Source organism: Cornus florida, unplaced genomic scaffold (assembly GCF_030987335.1).
Source record: "Cornus florida cultivar Cherokee Brave unplaced genomic scaffold, ASM3098733v1 CherokeeBrave_3.0.0_Hap2_Chr11, whole genome shotgun sequence".
Lineage (NCBI taxonomy): Eukaryota > Viridiplantae > Streptophyta > Magnoliopsida > Cornales > Cornaceae > Cornus > Cornus florida.
The window spans coordinates 81,844,820-81,865,115 of NW_026775581.1; the positions used below are offsets into that span (position 1 = coordinate 81,844,820).

The window sequence follows — 20,296 nt, forward strand, 5'->3', positions numbered from 1 at the left end:
ATACCCACATTTGATGCAATGCAATGGTGAGACAATGACTTGTCATTTTTCTATCTTTTTCTATAATAAACCTTGAAAGTGAAAATGCATGGAATAGAAATTAGATGTCATTGGCCTATGGCCTCATCTCATACATGTCAGATACAATGTAAAAAGTGTACTTATGCACACATTACATGTTTAGATTCAAATATACACATTTTTACATATAAGTCTACAAGTGGCATTTTAAGCCAACTTTTACAAGAATTGAACCCTTCAAGTCTACAAATTATCCAAGCATAATGAGAATCTCAAACCTTGATTCCTGCACCTGAAATATGTCCCTATTACGTGGGTGAGTAACATAAAGCTACTCGTAGGAGATGAGCATGCAAAGACCTAGCGTTTTACAAAGTTATTAAGTTGATACAAATCCATTCATATGGTCATGCCACCCAGCGTATATGTCAAAGGTGAGGCTCAAGGAGCATCCTAAGCTACCTAGAGTATTCCTAGCATAAACCACATAATTCATGCAATTTAAACAACATAGGAGCATGCGGTACACGCAACAAGACATTCAAGATACAAGTATACGTACGCAAGTATACAATCAAAATTGAAATGCATTTAAGACAAGTATGTAAGATACAAGTATACTAGGTTATTTAGAAAGTAAAACATCAATATATAAGTGTACATACTAAGTACGCTAAGCAATATTGAAATGAAAGAATGACATATATTTTCAAATATAAATTTCTAAGTATACTAAGCAATGTTGACATACATAGCATACAAGTATCAAATCCAAATTTACAATGCAAGAAATGAAGTATCATGCATCCTAGAACAAGTTAAAAGCAATCCAAGATTACAATTAGGAATTGAATACGAAATCAATAATTAACGGAAAGACAAAGGACATAAGGTCTCAATGACCAAGCAAGTGGTTCCGGGTTACTAGCCTGCAAGGTACTACCTAGTGCACAACTAAACCCAAAATAAAATCGTTATATTGGTGATTTTAGGTTACTAGCCCTCAGGGTACCACTCGGTGCGCACTATATGAAATAGAGGGAACTCTCATCCCCCGTACTAAAGCCATGCCCTAGTTGTAACAATTTCTAATGTCCATACAAACTTTCCAAAAATCATCAAATTGTGCAACAAGTAGATCATGTATACACAATGCACCAGAATCAATTACCACGCACAACTAAGTCATGGAATACACACAAGCCATGCCCTAGGCATTCAAGCTACAATGGCATATTAAATATCATATAAATAAAATGTGAATACTTACACGTTAAATCATAACTTCAACTCATGGAATACTATCATGTAATCATATTACAAGTTCCAAACTACAAATTAAGTAAGAATACAACATCAATGCCGAATTACCTCAATGGAAGAATAAAAGGGAATTTAATTATTTTAAGTAATTAAATTCTCAAGATTACAAAGCAATTCCAAATATTATACAAATTATATATGTCAAAGGTCATATCAAGGACTATCTTAATTTCATTTTTCAAGTTAATTCAACACTAGGCATCACTAGGTGAATTAAATTTCATGCTAGGAAATAATTAAACAAAGTATTCAAGGCTCATTCAAATATTCTCAATTCAGGGTATGTTAATGAATAGATCAAGTCCTACTTTCCAAGAAGCTCAGAACATCCTACGACAAAATAAAAACACTTTTAAGATCGTACAAACCAATAAACCTGGAGTGATATTTGTTAATAATCTCCTGATTTACCCTCAACAAAAGATTTATATCCAGATGCCATTAACACGTACCTGTCCCATACGATCCCAGTAACCCTGACAGATTCCAATGAAGACATGGGTCTCAAACACAGTGTGCAGGTGGTCTAGGGTATCTTTCAGCTGGTCTTTCAGTGGTTGCATTCTACTCCTTATGTCTGATTCAACCACACTTTCTTTCGAATCCTGGAGAATCTTTTCTAACCTTGTCTGGAACATAGAAAAGAAAAGAAAACTAAGAAATACCCAAGAAATGAAATCTAGATAGTTAATTTTAAAAAATAGAACATATGAATTGAAGAACAAGAAAGCTGGAGTGCTGCACATCACAAAAATGAGTGAGCGGACATTCACACAAAATAGAAATATCACATCTGACAAGAAGTCTTATTTTCTATCCAATCGCGTCAAAGCTTGCATTTCAAGGATACCAACTCATGGCGAGTCTTTCAAAGAACTTTAAGGATAATTTACAAGTGTTATCACTGTAAAAAGAATAATTTTCAACATTTGAAGAAAAATGATTGCAAAGGAAATTAAAAATGGCCATGCCTGGTAGATCAAACACCATTTGGCAAACACAATTATGGAAGATAGCCAGTGACAGGATTCACATGCTTAATCCCAATTATGGTAGATAACTAGAGATAGGATTCATATGCTTAATAAGCGGGCAGATTATGCACAAATTCTTGTGTACTTGCAACTTTCACAAGATTATTTGAGAAACTAACATGTACATCTATTCTCTAGGAGACGATCATCTATATTTCTGAAAGATCAAGCACTCATGTATTTCTTTAACAGGTGATGAGTTTTATATCTTTCCTTATCCGCGAACAAAATGATTATAGATTTAGTACCTTTAATCATTTTCAAAAGACCACTTATATCTTTCATTTACCTAGATGATCTAATAATCAAATATGTTATAGGGAAACCTTAGAGTTTAATATGATTTGTGGTATTGAGAAGGAATTCAAGGTAAGGCATGAAACATAAGGAATGATACTCACATTTTCCACAACTGCTTGCAAGTAATTTCTAAATTTGGTTCTTAACATCACCGTTACTTCACTGAGACTCTCTCCAGGGGCCGTGTTTCCCCCAACAGGAATGCAGGAACCCCATGACTTCAACTGACATTCTATCTTGGGGTGCAGGACATCAAGCATCCTCTTCATAGAATTCAAAAGAATTCCCAGCTGAAATTAAAAGTGTGGGCAAATTAATTTTCAACATAAAAAGGGGGGTGACAAGTTGAGAATTTGACTATTGCAGCTCACCTCATTGGGAACCATATAGGGGCAAATGGATAGTTTTGCCAGCTGCTGGACATATTTGAGTCCAAATTTCTTCAGTGCAATGTTTCCCTTTAGTGGTGACAACACATCGGCATATTGCTTATCCAACGCCTCCACAATTGCCTTTTCTATGTCAGCGATGACCTTTATGTAAATGATACACAACCAAAAGAAAAAAACCAAGAAAAGAACAAAAACAATGAAGTTATAATGTGAGTCATTACATCACAGAATAATAATAACAATAAATAGCAGTCCATAATAAGACGACATATCATCTTTCTTTTTTCTTTTTCCTTTTTGATAACTTCCATGAGAAACAAGGGTAACTCCTGGCTCCAAACTTGGATAGGATGGACCCCTACCCTCTTTTCCTATGGAACAAGTATCTTCAGATTCATATGCAAGTCATAGTGCAGGTAAATTGATGTCAAAATCAAATGGCTGGATAATACTTCAACAAAGTTTAACAAATAACACTAAAAATAAATAAATAAGAAGAGGATAAGAAAAACCCATACATTTTCCAAAACAAAAGTGTATTCCGGCCAACGACAAACGATGAATTCATAATCATTCAAAGTTTCTTTCAGGCGGTCATACATATCATCGACAAAAGGGGTTGTGGAGTGCTGTGTCCTGACACCTGACCATTTAACCTGCAAGTGAATAAACTTTTTCAAGCATCAAAATAATAAACCACAAACGAAAATATGCAATAATGCGTATGATGTGCAATATATCCCAAAGACTCCTTCAAAATAATTTCATTTATGAAAAACAGGGAAGAAAAGCTGTAGAGTTGCTCAACTGTATTTTTTTTTTGATAAGTCAACTGTGTTACTATTAATTATGGGCTTTTCTGTCCAAGCAGTTATGAAAAACCAAATCAAAGCTTCCCCGTGATAGACAAGTGGCATCAAGTGTTAGGCTGTTTATACTACAGGTGAAAATGGCCCCATTATATACTCATTATTAAGTTGGTTTAAAAATAACAAGAAATGCAAGCATAATAAATTCAGCTACCTGTAATGCAATATGCACCCCTTTTTCTAGAATTAAATCTGAATGTAACCAAAATTTGATTTAAATGTTGATGAAGCTGAGGGGTGTTATTTAGTGGCATGCTGCTTAAGTCTAATTTACAAGTTTTCACTATGAAACATACAACATAAACTTACAGAAGTAAATCACATATATAGTGCATTGCTCAATATATGTACCTTCTCTAATTTGCATGACTCGAGCAAAGCAAGGCGCTTATCTTGAATCCATAGGATAATATACAGATGGAATAATTCTTTTGCGTCAAGTCCACCTTTGAAAGGACTGAGAAAGAACAATGAAATGAGCAAAAAAGTTCAAATTAATGTAATGGAATTTGCAACAATGAGCACAACTATGACAAATAAATTACGTTATGTTCCAGCTGACAAGATCTCTTTGAAAATCTGCAGTCGCAATGACAAGTTCTGCTACATGAGGTGATGGACCTGTTGGAGGATATGCAATAAGGAATGCACGCAATCTACTGCAAAGTTCTGCGCTGTATATGGATGCAGAAAGATTTGGAAGGTCTATAAAACTGCAGAAATTAGAAATTCAGATGACGACATAAGATAACCAGCAAGCGACGCCAAGCAAAAAAAATCACAATTGAGCAACTTGTAAAGTTGTAAATGTTACACATATGCATGCAGACAAGACCAATTCCATCAATTACCAGGAAAAAGAAAAGAAGGAAAAACAAAAGAAAGAGAAAAGAAGAGCAATTCCTATCTCGTGTATCATTCTGATTAATGCAACCTTTGACCATTGTAAAGTTAACACAGTCAAATAATGACCAACTCTTCAAAAAAAGATGAATGAGAGAGAGAGAGATAAAGATAAAATTGTCCACCTTTAACCATAAAACATAAAACTTATCTAGTCATGGGTTGAAGCTTTTCTAATTTCTTGGAAGTTACAAGAGATATCAAAGCTCAGAGAAGATTGCCTTCTGTATATATGATCAGTATAGCATCAGACAGTAACCTAGGAAAATCTATCACCATGTACCTGTTCATCGTTTCCTGTGCTTCCTAACAACTATTAGAAGTTTGCAACACATACTGTTCCTGTGTAAAGGTTGTTAAATCTGTTACTCAGGATAAGGGACAATGTGCAGTGATTTTTTTTTTTTTTCCTCCCTTGTCTTTCTAGGTTCCTGTCACACCCAGGATTTCGAGATCCAAAAACCGAGGTGTGATTAGAGGGATTTAGGTGGTTAGGAAAACTAAGGGTATTCAATCTACTAAAATAATCATTTTGCTCCAATGAGTTTACATTTCAAAGTTCTTAAAAGCCATTTCATTGAGAACATCTGTTAGGTGAAAATTTCAGTAATATGTCAACATAATTTTGAACTTCTAGTAGCAATAGGAACCTGTATAAACTATTGATATTCAATAATTAACATATCCAACTACTATACTCAAAACTCAGAAAAATAAAAGATATCTCATTCCCAGCTCATAAGCACAGTAAACACAGGGTTGAATTCTAATTTACAGACCACTTCCAAACATACAAACTTTACATGTGAAATTTACAAGCCTTTTATTTTACATCATCAATTATTTCAAACCAAAAGCTAATATATACATATGGCAAAAACACACAGAAGCTCCTCTACTTCTAGGCATGTGGGTCAAGCAAGCATGTGAGTAGAAAGCATCAAGTCTCAGATATCCCAATCATCTCTAGCCTCCAATGTGTGCTCAATCTGGGAGGGGAACAGATAATAGGGGTGAGCTAATAAAGCCCAGTAGAGAAGAAACACTATTCTAAATCCTATAACCACCTAATATGGAAACTTTGTAACCGATTAAGCATATGTGTATATGTAAGTGCCAGCACAAACTCACCCACACATGATACATGGACATATGGTATATATCTGCCAAGTTAGTCAAAAAGCTTGATGTGGAAGCTTTCTGAACAGCCTCAGAGCCTAGTTATATTAAAGAAACAAAGGGACAGAAAGGGAGTTTTGGCATATATGATAAGTGCCAAATGTTGCACATTCGAGCCGTCTTATTTACATTTGTTAGTTATTTAGTTGTTTTTATTTTATGATTTTATTTTGTTTTCGTGTTTTTGCCATTTTAAGGTAACTATCCTCAAAATCAAGTAGAATCGAGAATTTCGGGCCTTCAAACGATGCTTCTATCCAAGCAAGTTCCTAATGAAGACTTCAAGTACTTGGACCAATTCTGGGCCTAGTTGAAGACAAGGTCATTGGGCCAAGCATTTCAAGCCCAAGGGCAACTTGGGCCAACTTTCAAGACTGCTACCGGTCGCCCATGCTAAATACTGAATTCAATTGCAATCTCAAACACAGAGTTGCTAAGGCAGCGACCAGTCGCCCACCATGTGCACCAAGGTTGCTTGAGGCTCAAACTTTATTCTTGAAGAGAGATTTGAAAACAAAACATGCTAAAGATATTTATTTGCTAGGTTCATCAACTCCTATCGGACATTTACAAATTGTAAAGAAAGTTGGGGTGCATGCCTCACAAGTAAGATGTCGGTGTGCAGATGTGCAAATTGAAGTAACCTAGAAGTCGGTGACTACAAGATAGGCAATCTAAGCTATGGTGTGGATATTTATTTGCTAGTTTCATCAACTCCTATCGGACATTTACAAACTGTAAAGAAAGTTGGGGTGCATGCCTCACAAGTAAGATGTTGGTGTGCAGATGTGCAAAGTGAAGTACCCTAGAAGTCGGTGACTACAGGATAGGCAATCTAAGCTATGGTGTGGACCACTTGCATCAAAACACAGTTTTCCAACATTTTTATTGACCCCGGACAGCAATTGAAGACATATAACATGTACAATTCTCTTGATCCAAAAATCTTTATATATATATACATATATTAGCTTCCAAAGGGATGAACTCATTGCTTAACAAGATTTAACTACACAACAAAAATAAAAATTTGGTTCCATACCCCCAAACTTGGTTCATACATTGTCCTCAATGTAGAACAACAATGAAGCATAAGAGAAAGGAAGGAACAATAATACCATGGTGATGGGCATAGTGCAATAGAACCCAAAAGATGCAAGTGAAGGCCGGAAACGAAAACATTGAGCCTATAATTTTTTTTTAAAGAATCTATATTGCAGAGAATGATTATGAAAATTCTGGAGCACATGCTATCAAATCTTAAATCTTGCCAACTTGAATGCAGAAAGTTGCAATTTGCAACTAACATAATTGGTTTTAGTGAAATGAAATCTGGGAAATTAATATGCCATGATATAATCTAATATATGACCTAGACACTTAGCTCCATGCAATAGATTGAGCATTTTATTTTTTATGATAGCAAATTGAAATCCCAAAGATATCGAAAGTTATGGCTGAAGGTGAAGCTCCATATTGTGAATGGACAGGTTAACTTTTGCTTAAGCTCAAATAATGTTCACGTGAGCAAAAAAATTTACCTGGGAAGAGTGTGTTGATTATTGATCTCGATATCAGTGAAAATTTCATTTCTCAAGTTCAAACAAAGGGATTTCATCTTCTTGTAAGCAGTGGAAACAGTAACAGCATCCATCAAAATGCCTTCATTGTTTCCAGCAACAAACTCATCAGTCTCAGTTAAGTGCCTTCTTGATCTCTTTTTGGCAGCAGCCTGGGTTTTCACAACAACTTACTAAAATGATGGAATAGTAGAAACGAAAACAAGCATCATTACACATATGTCAATTTCACGAACCTGGAAATAGCTATACAGTTTCTTCTGTGCCTCAGGAGATAATATATCATGAAGAAGGGTGTATAGTTTTACAGCAGGCTCCAATCCAAGTGCTGCAAGCCCAGTCGATGGTCTAAAAACATCCATAATCCCAGATGGTGCTGACTCATCCAATGATTTATAGTTCTCCAAGACAAGTGCAAGAATCTGTTCAATTTGATCCTCTATTTCTCGTAACATACGATTCTAATGAACCAAATATTAACATGCAAAGTGTTAGAAGAACTACAGGCAGAAGGAAGCTTATTCTAAACAAAACATGGCTGTAGCACAAAAGCAACTCTAAAAAAAACATAAGTGCCACAAACAGATTAATAGTAGCATAGAAATGGTACTAATAATAATAACAAATTTAAGAATTTGAGTTATACCTCTTGATGACTCCGGGTGCTCTTACTGTGTCTAACCACAAACAATAACAAATCATTTACCAGAGTGAGACAGTCAGCTGTGGGCGTGACCACATCCATTATATAAGAAAGATACCTACAAACATATATAAGAGAGGCATCATTACCGAAGTATATTGCTGCCTAAGAAATACAGAGTCAGAGATGTAGCCACAAGCTGATGAATTTATTACAAATTTACACATCTTAACGGCTTAACATTCCAAAAATAGAAACTAGCAGACAACCAAGAACTCCCAGTACCTTAGCTTAGTGTATATGTCAGAGACCCCATAATATGATGCAATTCCTGCAGAAGCCACTTCCACGGCCCATGGAGCAATAAATTTCTTGGTTGAAAGTGTTGAATTTTCAACACCACTTCCAAAACCAGGTCGTAAGCGACAGTTTCTGCAACAGAACCACACTACAAACCAAAAAAAAGTACAAATTGTAAAACTACTTCCAAAGACAGGATTATATGAAGATCCCATCTCTCCAAGTTCAGACAAAAAAAAAAAAGAAACTTGAAACAATTAATCCAAGTTCAAAGGATAATGATAATATATAAATACTATAATGGAATTTAGAAATGACTCTATCATTGATTAAAAATTATATCAGCAACGAAAGGATACACATTATCTTTAGGCTACCTATTGATGTGATGCCATGGGGGTTATCTAATAAAAAGATATATGTCAATTCTTCTATAAAGAATCAACAGTATGACGAAAACTAAAGTTACCAAGTATTCAAAAATTTAAATATAGAAGTGAAACAGATAATCATCATATTTAAAATATATCTCAATGCTGTCCAAGCTATTACCTCCATTTCAATTTTTAACACAATTCCCAATATATTGTAATACAAAATGTCACCATATAATAACCTTTTTATTAGTTAAAGAGTGCATTTGCATCCTAATTCCTAAATCATCTTATATGGAACATATACCAGCATTATGTCATGCTCAAAACAACATTATGCCTTACACTACTAAATCAAACTTCAACTTAATTACAAGCAGCAACTTATTAAAAAATAATTTCTTTTTTTTTGAAGAGATTGGTTGTTTTAATTATATGTTTTTCTACATGGAGCACAGAGAAGCTCACCTTCAGATTATTGTTCACATCTGAACTTGTTGAATAGTTTATGCAGAGCTGTAGTTTGCCAACAACCTCATGCTCTGGTTCATGATAAATAGACCACCAGCGTAGTTTGTCACCCTGTAGTGATCTTTACTATAAGCCTCACACCAAAACAATCTTCGGTACCAACTAAATTTTACAACTAAAGTTAGGATTTAGAGAACTTCACTGGATCTTCGGCAATAGTAGCCACTTGAGCAAGCACAAGACCATATTGCTTCCCCTTGGAGTCCTGGACTTCAACAATTAGATCATTTCGTAGGCTATCCGGAAAGCTGTAAAGTCATCAATACTTTCAGCTCAAAATATACCTATACATATAGAAGAAGAAGAAGAAGAAGAGAGTACATACAATACATGGGTTTCACCAGATCCAGGTTGCATTCGAATAGTATCCTCTTCAGTTGAGCTTTTCAACCGTAGCAAACAACAGTATGTTTCTGATGACATTTACAAGAATCACTTTAAGTGAGAGTTGCAAAGTAAAGTGCATATATATAAAGTAATTAGCCATTTGATGGGCTCAACATGTCAAAAATCCAAAAGGCAACCAGTTAAATACATGGGGATCAGCGTATAAATGGTCCACTGATTCCAACATCATATGCCTATTTATCATCTACGAATGTATTCTTATCAAGATGGGCACCAGTGCCTTGAATAACTATAAAAACTCCAGTGCCTACAACTAAAAATTGTCAGTATATATTAATTGTTATGGTATTTAAACTATTCCAAAGGTTGTGATCAGAGCCCAAAACTATGGTGCCTACAACTAAAAAATTGTCAGGTTATATTAACTTTTATTGCATTTAAACTACTCCAAAGACCGCCATCAGAGCCCAAATCCACTGATTCCAATAACATATGCCTATTTATCATCTAGGAATGTCTTCTATGCTATTAATTTTTATGGAATTTAAATTCTTCAAAGGCTGCCATGAGAGTGCAACTCTTCAGGAAACACAGCTTCGATGACTAATAGTTGTGTATAAAAAATAGTAAAATACATAATTTTTCCATGAATAAAGCATGTAGTACAATTACCTTGCACAACTTCATAAGATGATGAACTACTGCATAAGGTTGTTACGCCAGGCTGCATGTTTGCCTGGCTCTGCCTTGAAAAATAGCCATTTTCAAGTAAACGAGGTACAAAACAGATTTGCCTCACTGATTGCCACGCAGACGAGAATGTCGATTCTAAACTGGAAAACTGACTTCGGACAGAATTCAGTTTAATCTTTGGTGTCCCAATGGAAGAAAAACTGCAGCCTGTAGGCCGGTCAAGAGCCATTTTCACCTTACGAACTGCATAATGAACAAAATTTCAGGACAGTTTCACAAATGAAAGCACTTGACCAGCAAGAATGCCCAATCTGGAAATCAATACTACCTTGCACCTTCATCTTTCCCATCATTTTCTTAGGTTTAGGGGCAGATCCCTCATTAGCAGGCTTAGAAGAGCGCTTTTTCAATAACTCCTCCTCTGATTGTAGTAGCACTTGTTGCAAACTGTGATACAAATACAAGAAAATCACTAATTGTAGTAAACTAGTGGAACACCCACAAATCAGAGGTCAATATTGCTTTAAAAATCTAAAATTTACAGACAATGTCTTTATAATGTATTTACTTTAACAACAAAGACCAAGTGCCATAGAAGTCAGATTTTCAGGTTGATGCTTAAATGAAGGTAGACAAATGAACAGTTGAGCAACAAATTAATTTCAGTAGTACAATGTTGAAACATTTTCACGTGATCTGGAACTTCAATGGGCTCCTGTAAATTTTGAAAACTTTACTGGTAAGTCTAAATATCAACAATATAAGCCCCGTGTGAGGCTGCAATTATTCGTATATTCAGAATTCTTCATCATTTCTCAGACTGCAAAATATTTTCACTTCTGCAGTGATATGTATGATTTTGTAAAAGGTTGATTATTAGCTGGATGAGTTTAGCTCGCATGTGCATGCACCCAACTAAGATAAAGGTGTTAACTTAGATGACTACAAGTACTGAAAAATATTCTATGCGGAAGGGATACAAAAATTCCATAGCAGATGCATTCTCTGAAAAGTCCTTAGGCCTTTCCACAGGTTGTAAAGGGATGGGATGGGATGGGATGGGTTGGGTTAGTCATAGGTGCACAACCAAGAAAATAAAAAGGAAACAATGAAAAAGTAAAGGATACATTGAGATAATGAGTAAACAGCACTGACAAAGATGTAGAACTTTGAATAGCTACTAATGAAGCACCAATATAATATGATACACAAGGTGGTGAAAATTGAAATGTTACATGAGATAAGATTTCTACGCAAGTTGTAAAGGGAAGTGATGGGTTGGGTTAGGTCTTAGGTGCACAACCAAAAAAATAAAAAAGAAACAGTGAAAAAGTAAAGGATACATTGAGATAATAAGTAAACAAGCACTGATAATGATGTAGAACTTTGAATGGTTACTAATGAAGCACCAATAAAATATGATACACACCAACAGGCCTGTGGCCTAGCGGTACAAGGCTTCTATTTCCCAAATAGGGAGGTCAAGGGTTTGAACCTCAGTGGAGGCAATGTGTTGCGTCCCAACTAGGAAAAAAAAAATATATGATACGCAAGGTGGTGAAAACTGAAATGTTACACGAGTAACATATCCAGTAGAGATAAGATTTTTTTTAATTTTCAATATAATATGATACACAATATGAAGCACCAGTAACATATCTCTACTGGATGAGATTTTTTTAAAAAAAGCAAGTAGTATAATAGGATAAGAAAAGATTTAACTCACCCAAATGCATTTCGCAATAAAGCACATTCATTGTCTAAAAACATGGGCGCTTCCATGCATTGCTTCGCCCAAGCATGAAGGCAAAGCCGAACACATGCGTCATATGCAATCACAGCATGCCACGGCCCTTGGGAACTGATATTAAATAACACAGCATGTAACTACAGATAACAGAAATGACATCATTACCAATTCCATATTCAAAATTCTAATATTTCATTTTATCTTCATCTAGAATGTAAGTAAGAAATACCTAGCACGAAATGTGGGGAGGCGAGCTGGAAATGACCCCGAGGGGACAGTGCTTTCTACACCAGCATCAGTCCTGTGGAACAAACATAAGGTATTATTTTAATCCAAATTACAACAATATGAAAAATATGCTTCTGGATGCTTACAAATATGCCTCCCAATGTACCAGTTATTACACAAGGTTTCTGAAAATGGAAACAGCAACATTTATACAAACCTTGCAGACTGGTTAGATATCTTCTGTCCAGTATTATCCTTTGGATTAACCCTAGTTGCCACACTTTCTGAAGTATTTGGCTCATTTCTAACCGAAAAACCATGCTTGATTTCTTCAGTATCTTGCTTGATTTCCCCAGCTGAACCACAAAAGGGAGCACTCGCAATATCAAAATCGCTCTGCAGGTTTCTAGCACAAAAGTCCTGCAAAACAGTGATCAGCTTGGCAACAAATTATCTACATTTGAACTTTGAAATGATCATTTCAAATACAAATTTTGCAGGTAATTAGTAATGAAAATATGATTCTGCAATCATACTTCTATTATAGAAGAAAAAGTTAAATTCAGACAAATATATAATTGGCACTGAAATTCCGAGAGCAAATAACAATATAGACGACCTTGAGAGTCAGATTCATGCTTCAGTTCAGCAAATTTTTATTTTACATGGACAATATTTAAAAATAAAGTACCTATGCAGGACACAACATGAAATGACTGACAACACTTCGGCATGTACAGTGTACCCACACCTGATCAGAACAACCAAATAAAAGAACGCTAAACATTTTTATGGCCAAGATGCGTACTGTTCCGGGGCGGCCACCGGGAGGAACTACAGATTTTCTTTCTATTCAGCTGGAGAAGACATGTAAATCTATCAAGCTCATGCCACTTTTTTCTCCTACAAGATAGTTTTGCTTCTACCAACATCTTTCTCCGTTCTAAATCCTTTCACTGCATTCTTTTAGGAATCAAAAGCATCGTTATTTTTTAGCATATCCAAAAGGTGGCCACTGTCTACGTTGTTCTGATAAATTCATCTATTTGCCAAGTGAGAATTCATGTAGTGCCTACACGGGCCATTTCCAAAAGATAGTTCTAACTTTTGACACCATTTCTACAGTGACTGCCGTCATGCTTGAAATCACATGTGATCATTCATAAATGTGATAAAATAGCCTGCATTTCCAGCTTCACTTGAAAACAACTAGCTACCCTGAAGGATGACTCTGAAGCACTCATCACGCAGTTACTTTAGAAAGGAAATACTCCATAGAACATGATTTATGAAATACATTAATAGTACAGGATGAGTATTTACTCCAACTCAAAATTGGAATAAGAAGATGCATTATATCAGCTCTCCACTCACAATTACGGGACTCAGTTCTCAGTTCCAACAATCAGGCAGACTCAAAAGGTAAATATTGCAGTACTAACTTCTTATTCTTCAAGATTTCAAATTTGGATTCCCAATACCATAAGAATAGAAGAAATATCTACATTATAAATGAGTTTGAAATACTCAAAATTCCAATTCTTGGGGCCATGAGAAGGCAGGCCCCAAGAAGTAAGAGCACGATTCAAAAATACCCAAGCGTAAGCGTAAGCATCAACATCCACAAAATGAGAGGAGGAGGGGGAACATATTATCTCTTGCACGTTATAGAAAATGCTCTTGAGAATTCCTTCATGTCTTATGTCATCATACTCCCCCTTAAGAGCTCTTGGGAATTTCAATACTTTAAAGATGTAAAATCAACACAAATGTTGCAAATATATAATTTAATCTACTGTCATATTCTCTGCCCACTAACAGATAAACAAAGAATAAAAATGGAGAAAAATCCCAAAATGATTTCCTTACACTAATTTTTACAGATAATAGAGAAGTGAATGTTCTGGTGCTACAAAATCTTTTAAAATTGGTCAATCCACATTTATTAGAATGGAAGCTCAAAATGTACTGCACACATTTATTCCAATACCTTGATCGAGCAGCATAACTAATACAGCATGCAGAAATTTGCTAAACCTTAGCATCATTAATCGCCGTAATTTCTAAGTTAAAACCAAGTAACGATATGTAATTCCTACATCATAAACACACAACATCAACACAATCACTTATCATTTAGCACTTACAAGAGAACCCAAAGTGTATTTAAACCATAAAATACCTCATTTGGAGCAGTTTCTGCACTCGTCCCTGAAACAAAACTCCACTCATGCCCCCTGGAAACATGTGCTCTTGTACGAGGCACGCCTCTACTGTTGCTCTGCAGTTGCGTGGTTGAAAAATCGGAGCTCATGGCAGAATCCGATGACTCGTCCTCGGTAAAACAATTCCGTCCAACTGGATACCCATCGTAAACCTCCTCCTCCGAATCAGTGGTCAGATCATTCTCAGACGCAGACTCACTATCATCCATATCACCAATGGCTCTTGAGACTCGAATTAACCCTGACAAATGCCCACTCCGGAATCTCGACGGGATAGAACCCTGAATTCCAATTTTGGATTTTAAGTTTGGTGAAATGTGAAAAAATCAACACAAAACCATTTCACAGCGCACAAGGAACAAGCAAATATTCATAGAACTATCAGATTATCATTCTTTAAATAATGCAAGTTAAATCAACACCACAATACACCATTAACAATCAAAATATTACAGGGAAAAGCAAAGAAAAGAAAAGAAAATTGAAGCAATATTCATAGAACATTCAGATAAACATTCCTTAAGAATGCAACCAAAATCAAATACCACAATACACCAGGGAAAAGAAAAGAAATCCAGAATCGAAATCACATTTTTCGAACAAGAAACAAACATCGATATCTTCTACTACGAGTATTAAACAGCACTAAAACTCACGTACTAATCACAATCCAAGGGGCGCTTTTCACGCAAATCACCGATTACAAACTGAACCAGAGTGATGTAGAGAGAGAGAGTGAAGCAGTGAAAAAATGTGACCTAAAGAGAGAAAGAGAGAGATCAGAGCAGATCAAAATTGAAAGGAAACAAGAATCCATTCCGCTCAACTCAGACTTATCCATCTGTGACTATACGCTCTGCTACTGAAGTGGAGTTGCAAATTGGGCGGGGTTTTTCTCTCTCTAAAACATTCCCTTTCTCTCTCTAAAAAAGAAAAAGAAAATTTCGAATTTCAAAAAAAAAAAAAAATTAGTGTATCATTTTTACTACAGCATTTTTTAAAAAAATTCCCATTAAAAACCAAATATCCAATAAAGTAAGACAACGTATTGTCACTGTGTCCGTTGGGATCCACCTTAAACGGCGTCGAGTGGGTTTATAAACAAATAATACGACGTTGTATTACTTAGGATGTACAAAATGACAAATATATAGACAATGAGCGAAAATTGAGAGGAGATACAGAACACGTCGACGAGTAGAGGCTGACGTGGCAGGTGAAAAAAAGAGAGTCGGACGGTGTAGTAGTGGGAACACACGCACTCCAACCATTTTACCAGCTTCCCGCGCTTGTAATGTTTACCACGAGAAGTATGAGTCTCACATGGTGTGGTGGGTCCCACCCACCATTCTTTTGTTTCTCTCTCTTAACGGTGATTTGTTTGACGTGCTGCTGGTCGTTTGGTTTGCTCACTTGGGATTCAAGACTCGAGCTAAATGACCAAATTGCCCAAAACTTGTCACTGGACTCACTACATCTGAATAAACTGTCAATTGGTTTATTTGGCCTTTCAAACCCAATTTTATTGCAAACCCTAGGTAAGTCACTTGTATTAAAAAAAAAATGATATTTTAGGCGACAAAAAAAAAAAACCAACAAAATGCCGATTTCAACGTGGCAATAAATAAATAGTTCTCTCCAGCACCTCCACACCATATTAAATACAATAAATTTTTTTAGACAAAAATATCATTTCAGCAATTTTCTTCCATGTCTTCTTTACCTTTTTCTTTCCTGACTCTTTTGTATGATTAATTCATTTCCTTATTTATCATCTTAATCTTTTTCTTTGTATGTTAATCTCTTTATATTTTTCTTTGAAATTTTGTTCTCTATAAAATATTTTTTCCACTAAAAACTTGTTATAGTGAATGAGATTTTTATCTTGATCTGTTGTCTTAATATCATATAAGATTTTCACCTAAGAAAAAACACACAGAAAAGAAAAGAGAGAAGATTTTCAATTTGCGATGGAAGATTTTCGATTTTCTTTCACTTACAACTTTAAAGCAATTAAAATCTAGGTTTGTGGAATTTCGGTTAATTTTTTTTCTCTCACCTCTCATATATACACACATTGCAAAAGAAGAGTAAAGTAAGATGAGAGAAAATAATTAACAGAAATCCCACAAACCCAAATCTTTAAAGATTCAATTTAATTGTAATTTGAACAAATTTTACAAATTGGGCCGTCAAATTGGTGTCCGATCGCGTTGGCGATAAATAATCACGCTATGTCTCCGATGATGATTGCAGTTTCATGGTGTTCCACAAAGAGGATGGTCATTATCTCTTTATTTGAATATAGAGAGAAAAAACGATTTTACAACTTTTGTTAACAGCTATATTGATATATTTAGATTTTAAAATAGTCCATATAGTAATATACACGGAAAAGTCGTAATATATCGATTTTTTCTAAGTTAGGCGAAATAACAATACTCTAAAAAAAAATTCTACTAATTTTAATTTTAACTAAACTAACAAATTTATATTTTAACTAAAACTAATTGGATACAAAATCACTACAACGACAGGGCCTCGACCAACAACAGATATACATTTTTCTTTTTTTCTTTTTTCTTTTTTTATCTCATGTATTGTTTAATATTGAACAGCGTGAAAATACCCGGGAGATGGAAATAGTGTATTGAGAACTAAGGATTTGAGATAACATGTGTATTTCTGTTCGCCAACATGAACATAAACTTTAAGTCAAATCAAAGTAAATCTTTGTTTTAAATATGATGTGTATTTTAGTTTATGTGATTGTATTTTTCGTTAAATTTCTGTTTCAAATGTGATGGACTCTAGCTTATGTGATTGTTTTTGGTCTTTGCATTGGCTTGTGACAAACAGAGCAGAATCAATTTGTCAAGAGAGGTTGGTTGTTCTGAAAGTTTATTTAATAAGGGGGTTTGACCATTTCTTTTTCTCTACCTTCTGAGAATAAAAAATAAATAAATTTGTTTTTCTCTTAGTAGTAGGACTTCTAGAAGTTATGTCTCTTGACGACTGTAGCGTAAAATATACATATATACATAATTTATATGTTATTTAGATGAACGTGCTTCAAGTATTTTTTTTATTTTTTTCCTCCTTGTTGTGTGACAGTTTGTGATTAATTGAGATCATATACTCCCAAACCATCTAATAATTTTTCATTCTTATTCTTTAGGACTAAGCTCCAACTCTTTCATCAGACTCGATGTGATAGGGTCAACTTTAATTGAATTATCTCGTTTCGTCTTTACAGGGAGACCTTGCCTATACTTAATGTTCAAATGCAAGCTAGGTACGCTATTTACCAACCGAAATAACTTGTATGTAATATTAGGAAAAGTTCATGAAACGAAACAATCTTCAACGAAAAAAATGTGTATTTGAAATGGATGCATGTTGAAAATAACCATAAGTGTCTTACAATCATTGATTATGCGTACTCATGACTTGCAGAACCAAATGTTACTTCATAATTATTAAAATGTTATAAGTACTTTTCAAATTTTATTTCTTTTTTTATATATGTGTCAGTGCACGGACCTAACATAGTACCAAGGCCCTTTCCTGAATTTTTAATATTTTCATTTTATATCTCAATTTTTTTAGAATTTATGAAAATGCCCCCACTAAAATTACAATTCACCCCACTTAATTCTTTTATTTATTTATTTATTTTTTTTTTTTTGTCACTTTATACTTCAAATTTTTGAGAATAATGCTACAATAATGTTGATTGGGAAATGGAGAGCCTTTGTCCAAAATGGAGAGACTTAGTTCAAAGTTTAAACTAATTTTTTTTTCAATTTCAAGATAATAATTCCATACAATTGAAAGAATATTTTAACTAAGTCTCATTATAGTTGTCCTTTTAACTAAGTCTCATTATAGTTGTCCTTTTAATTGTTTTTGAAGGGGTAGTGAAAATTAAATTTTTGGTAATTGAATGAATATGGTACTTATTTTGATCCAATATTTGATATACGAAAACATATAATAGTATATTTATGTAGTGTATGATTAGTCGTTATAAAAATATAAACAACTCAAATCTAACGGTACTTCGAGACAAAATTGAATAGAACCAAAAATTATATATATATATTAACCGCCACAATTATTCCTATATATTTAATTTTGGCTATCTAATTTTTTTTTTTTTTTTTTTTTTTTTATAATTACGTATCATTGCGGAAATAATATATAGGACAAAGGATAATAAATCTCCCTCGACTATGAATTTTTTTTACTAAACCCCTCTCGTGACACACCCCAATCCAATTTACAATATTTAATAAATTGAACAATTGGAATGTAACTAACCATCTGCGTTAACTTCATACATAAGTGACGTCATCATATATCAGAATGCTTGCTTAAAAGTTTACAATTAAAAATAAACTATAAATCCACCTTACAAGTTCTAAAAAAACTAAACAATTAATTACAAGTCACAATATTAAATTCTACTGCAATATTTACATTTTATACAAAAGACATTCCATTGTTCTTTTTCCCATTCACACCCAAGATTCTAAGCCTGGCAGTAGCGACCCAACCTTGTACTTGAAAATATAGATATGGAAAGAGTGAGCTTAAAGCCTAGTGAATACAATACTGCTACATTAGAATAATATAAATAAATATTATCTGATAACTTTGATTAAACTTCACTAACATATTACATGCATTAAAATATAGTACTCTCTTTCTAGGCCAAAGTATAGACCTTATTTAAATATAATACTTTCCTTCTTGGCCAGAGTATAAACCTTATTTAATATAGTACTCTCATTCCAAGTTAGGGTACGGACCTTATATAATATATTCATATTATATCAACATCCTCATTTCATATAAACATTATCAATACTTCAATTAACACGTTCAACTGTAAAAATTCCAATGAATACACTTACCTTGATTACTTCTCAAATTGTTTACTTATCATTTGATATTGTCGAAGTGATCGGTTCCTTCTCCTTGCTTGAACAATATTATAACTATGTCATATTCATTTCTAAAGAAAAACAAACAATAATCAAACTTTACACAATTGTAAATAAAAATATAATTAAAGCCCTTTATTTAAAATCTCAAGACAATAATTCTTATAATATAATCATCATCTCAGTCACTGCAATTGTACACTCAATTAACAGAAAATAATGGCAAACAATAGAATTATTCAAGGGCAACTCTCTAAATTACTTATTGAAGACTTATATACAATTTCCAAAAAAAAATTTAAAATACACTGCTCTATACCTGCTGTAAGTGCCGAAGTATTGTATAAGCTCTATCGTGTTTTTTTTCGTCCCTCTACCTCTTTCCTTTTCTTTCTTGGTGGCTTCCAAAACTTACCGTGTAATGGAGTTGGAAGGGATTTTAAAACAAGCTTATCAATATGCCTCTTCAACTATATATATATATATATAGTATCTTCTTCTTAGGAGGTATCCGACGCTAACGCTCCGACTAATCCCTCAAGTTATGCACAACGATCAGTCTAAGAACTAAGCAGGCGAGGTAGGAATCGAACACTGGCCATTGCGAACCAACACCCAAGACTTACAATCACTGCTAGTGTGGGAGTTGTTTGT

The 20,296-nt window shown here is 34.3% G+C and overlaps 1 pseudogene; it reads right to left on the reverse strand.

Annotated features, from left to right (window-relative positions):
• Positions 1–1,733: 1,733 nt before the first annotated feature.
• On the reverse strand, positions 1,734–14,902 carry LOC132281408 (uncharacterized; annotated as a pseudogene).
• Between the last annotated feature and the right edge of the window lie 5,394 nt (positions 14,903–20,296).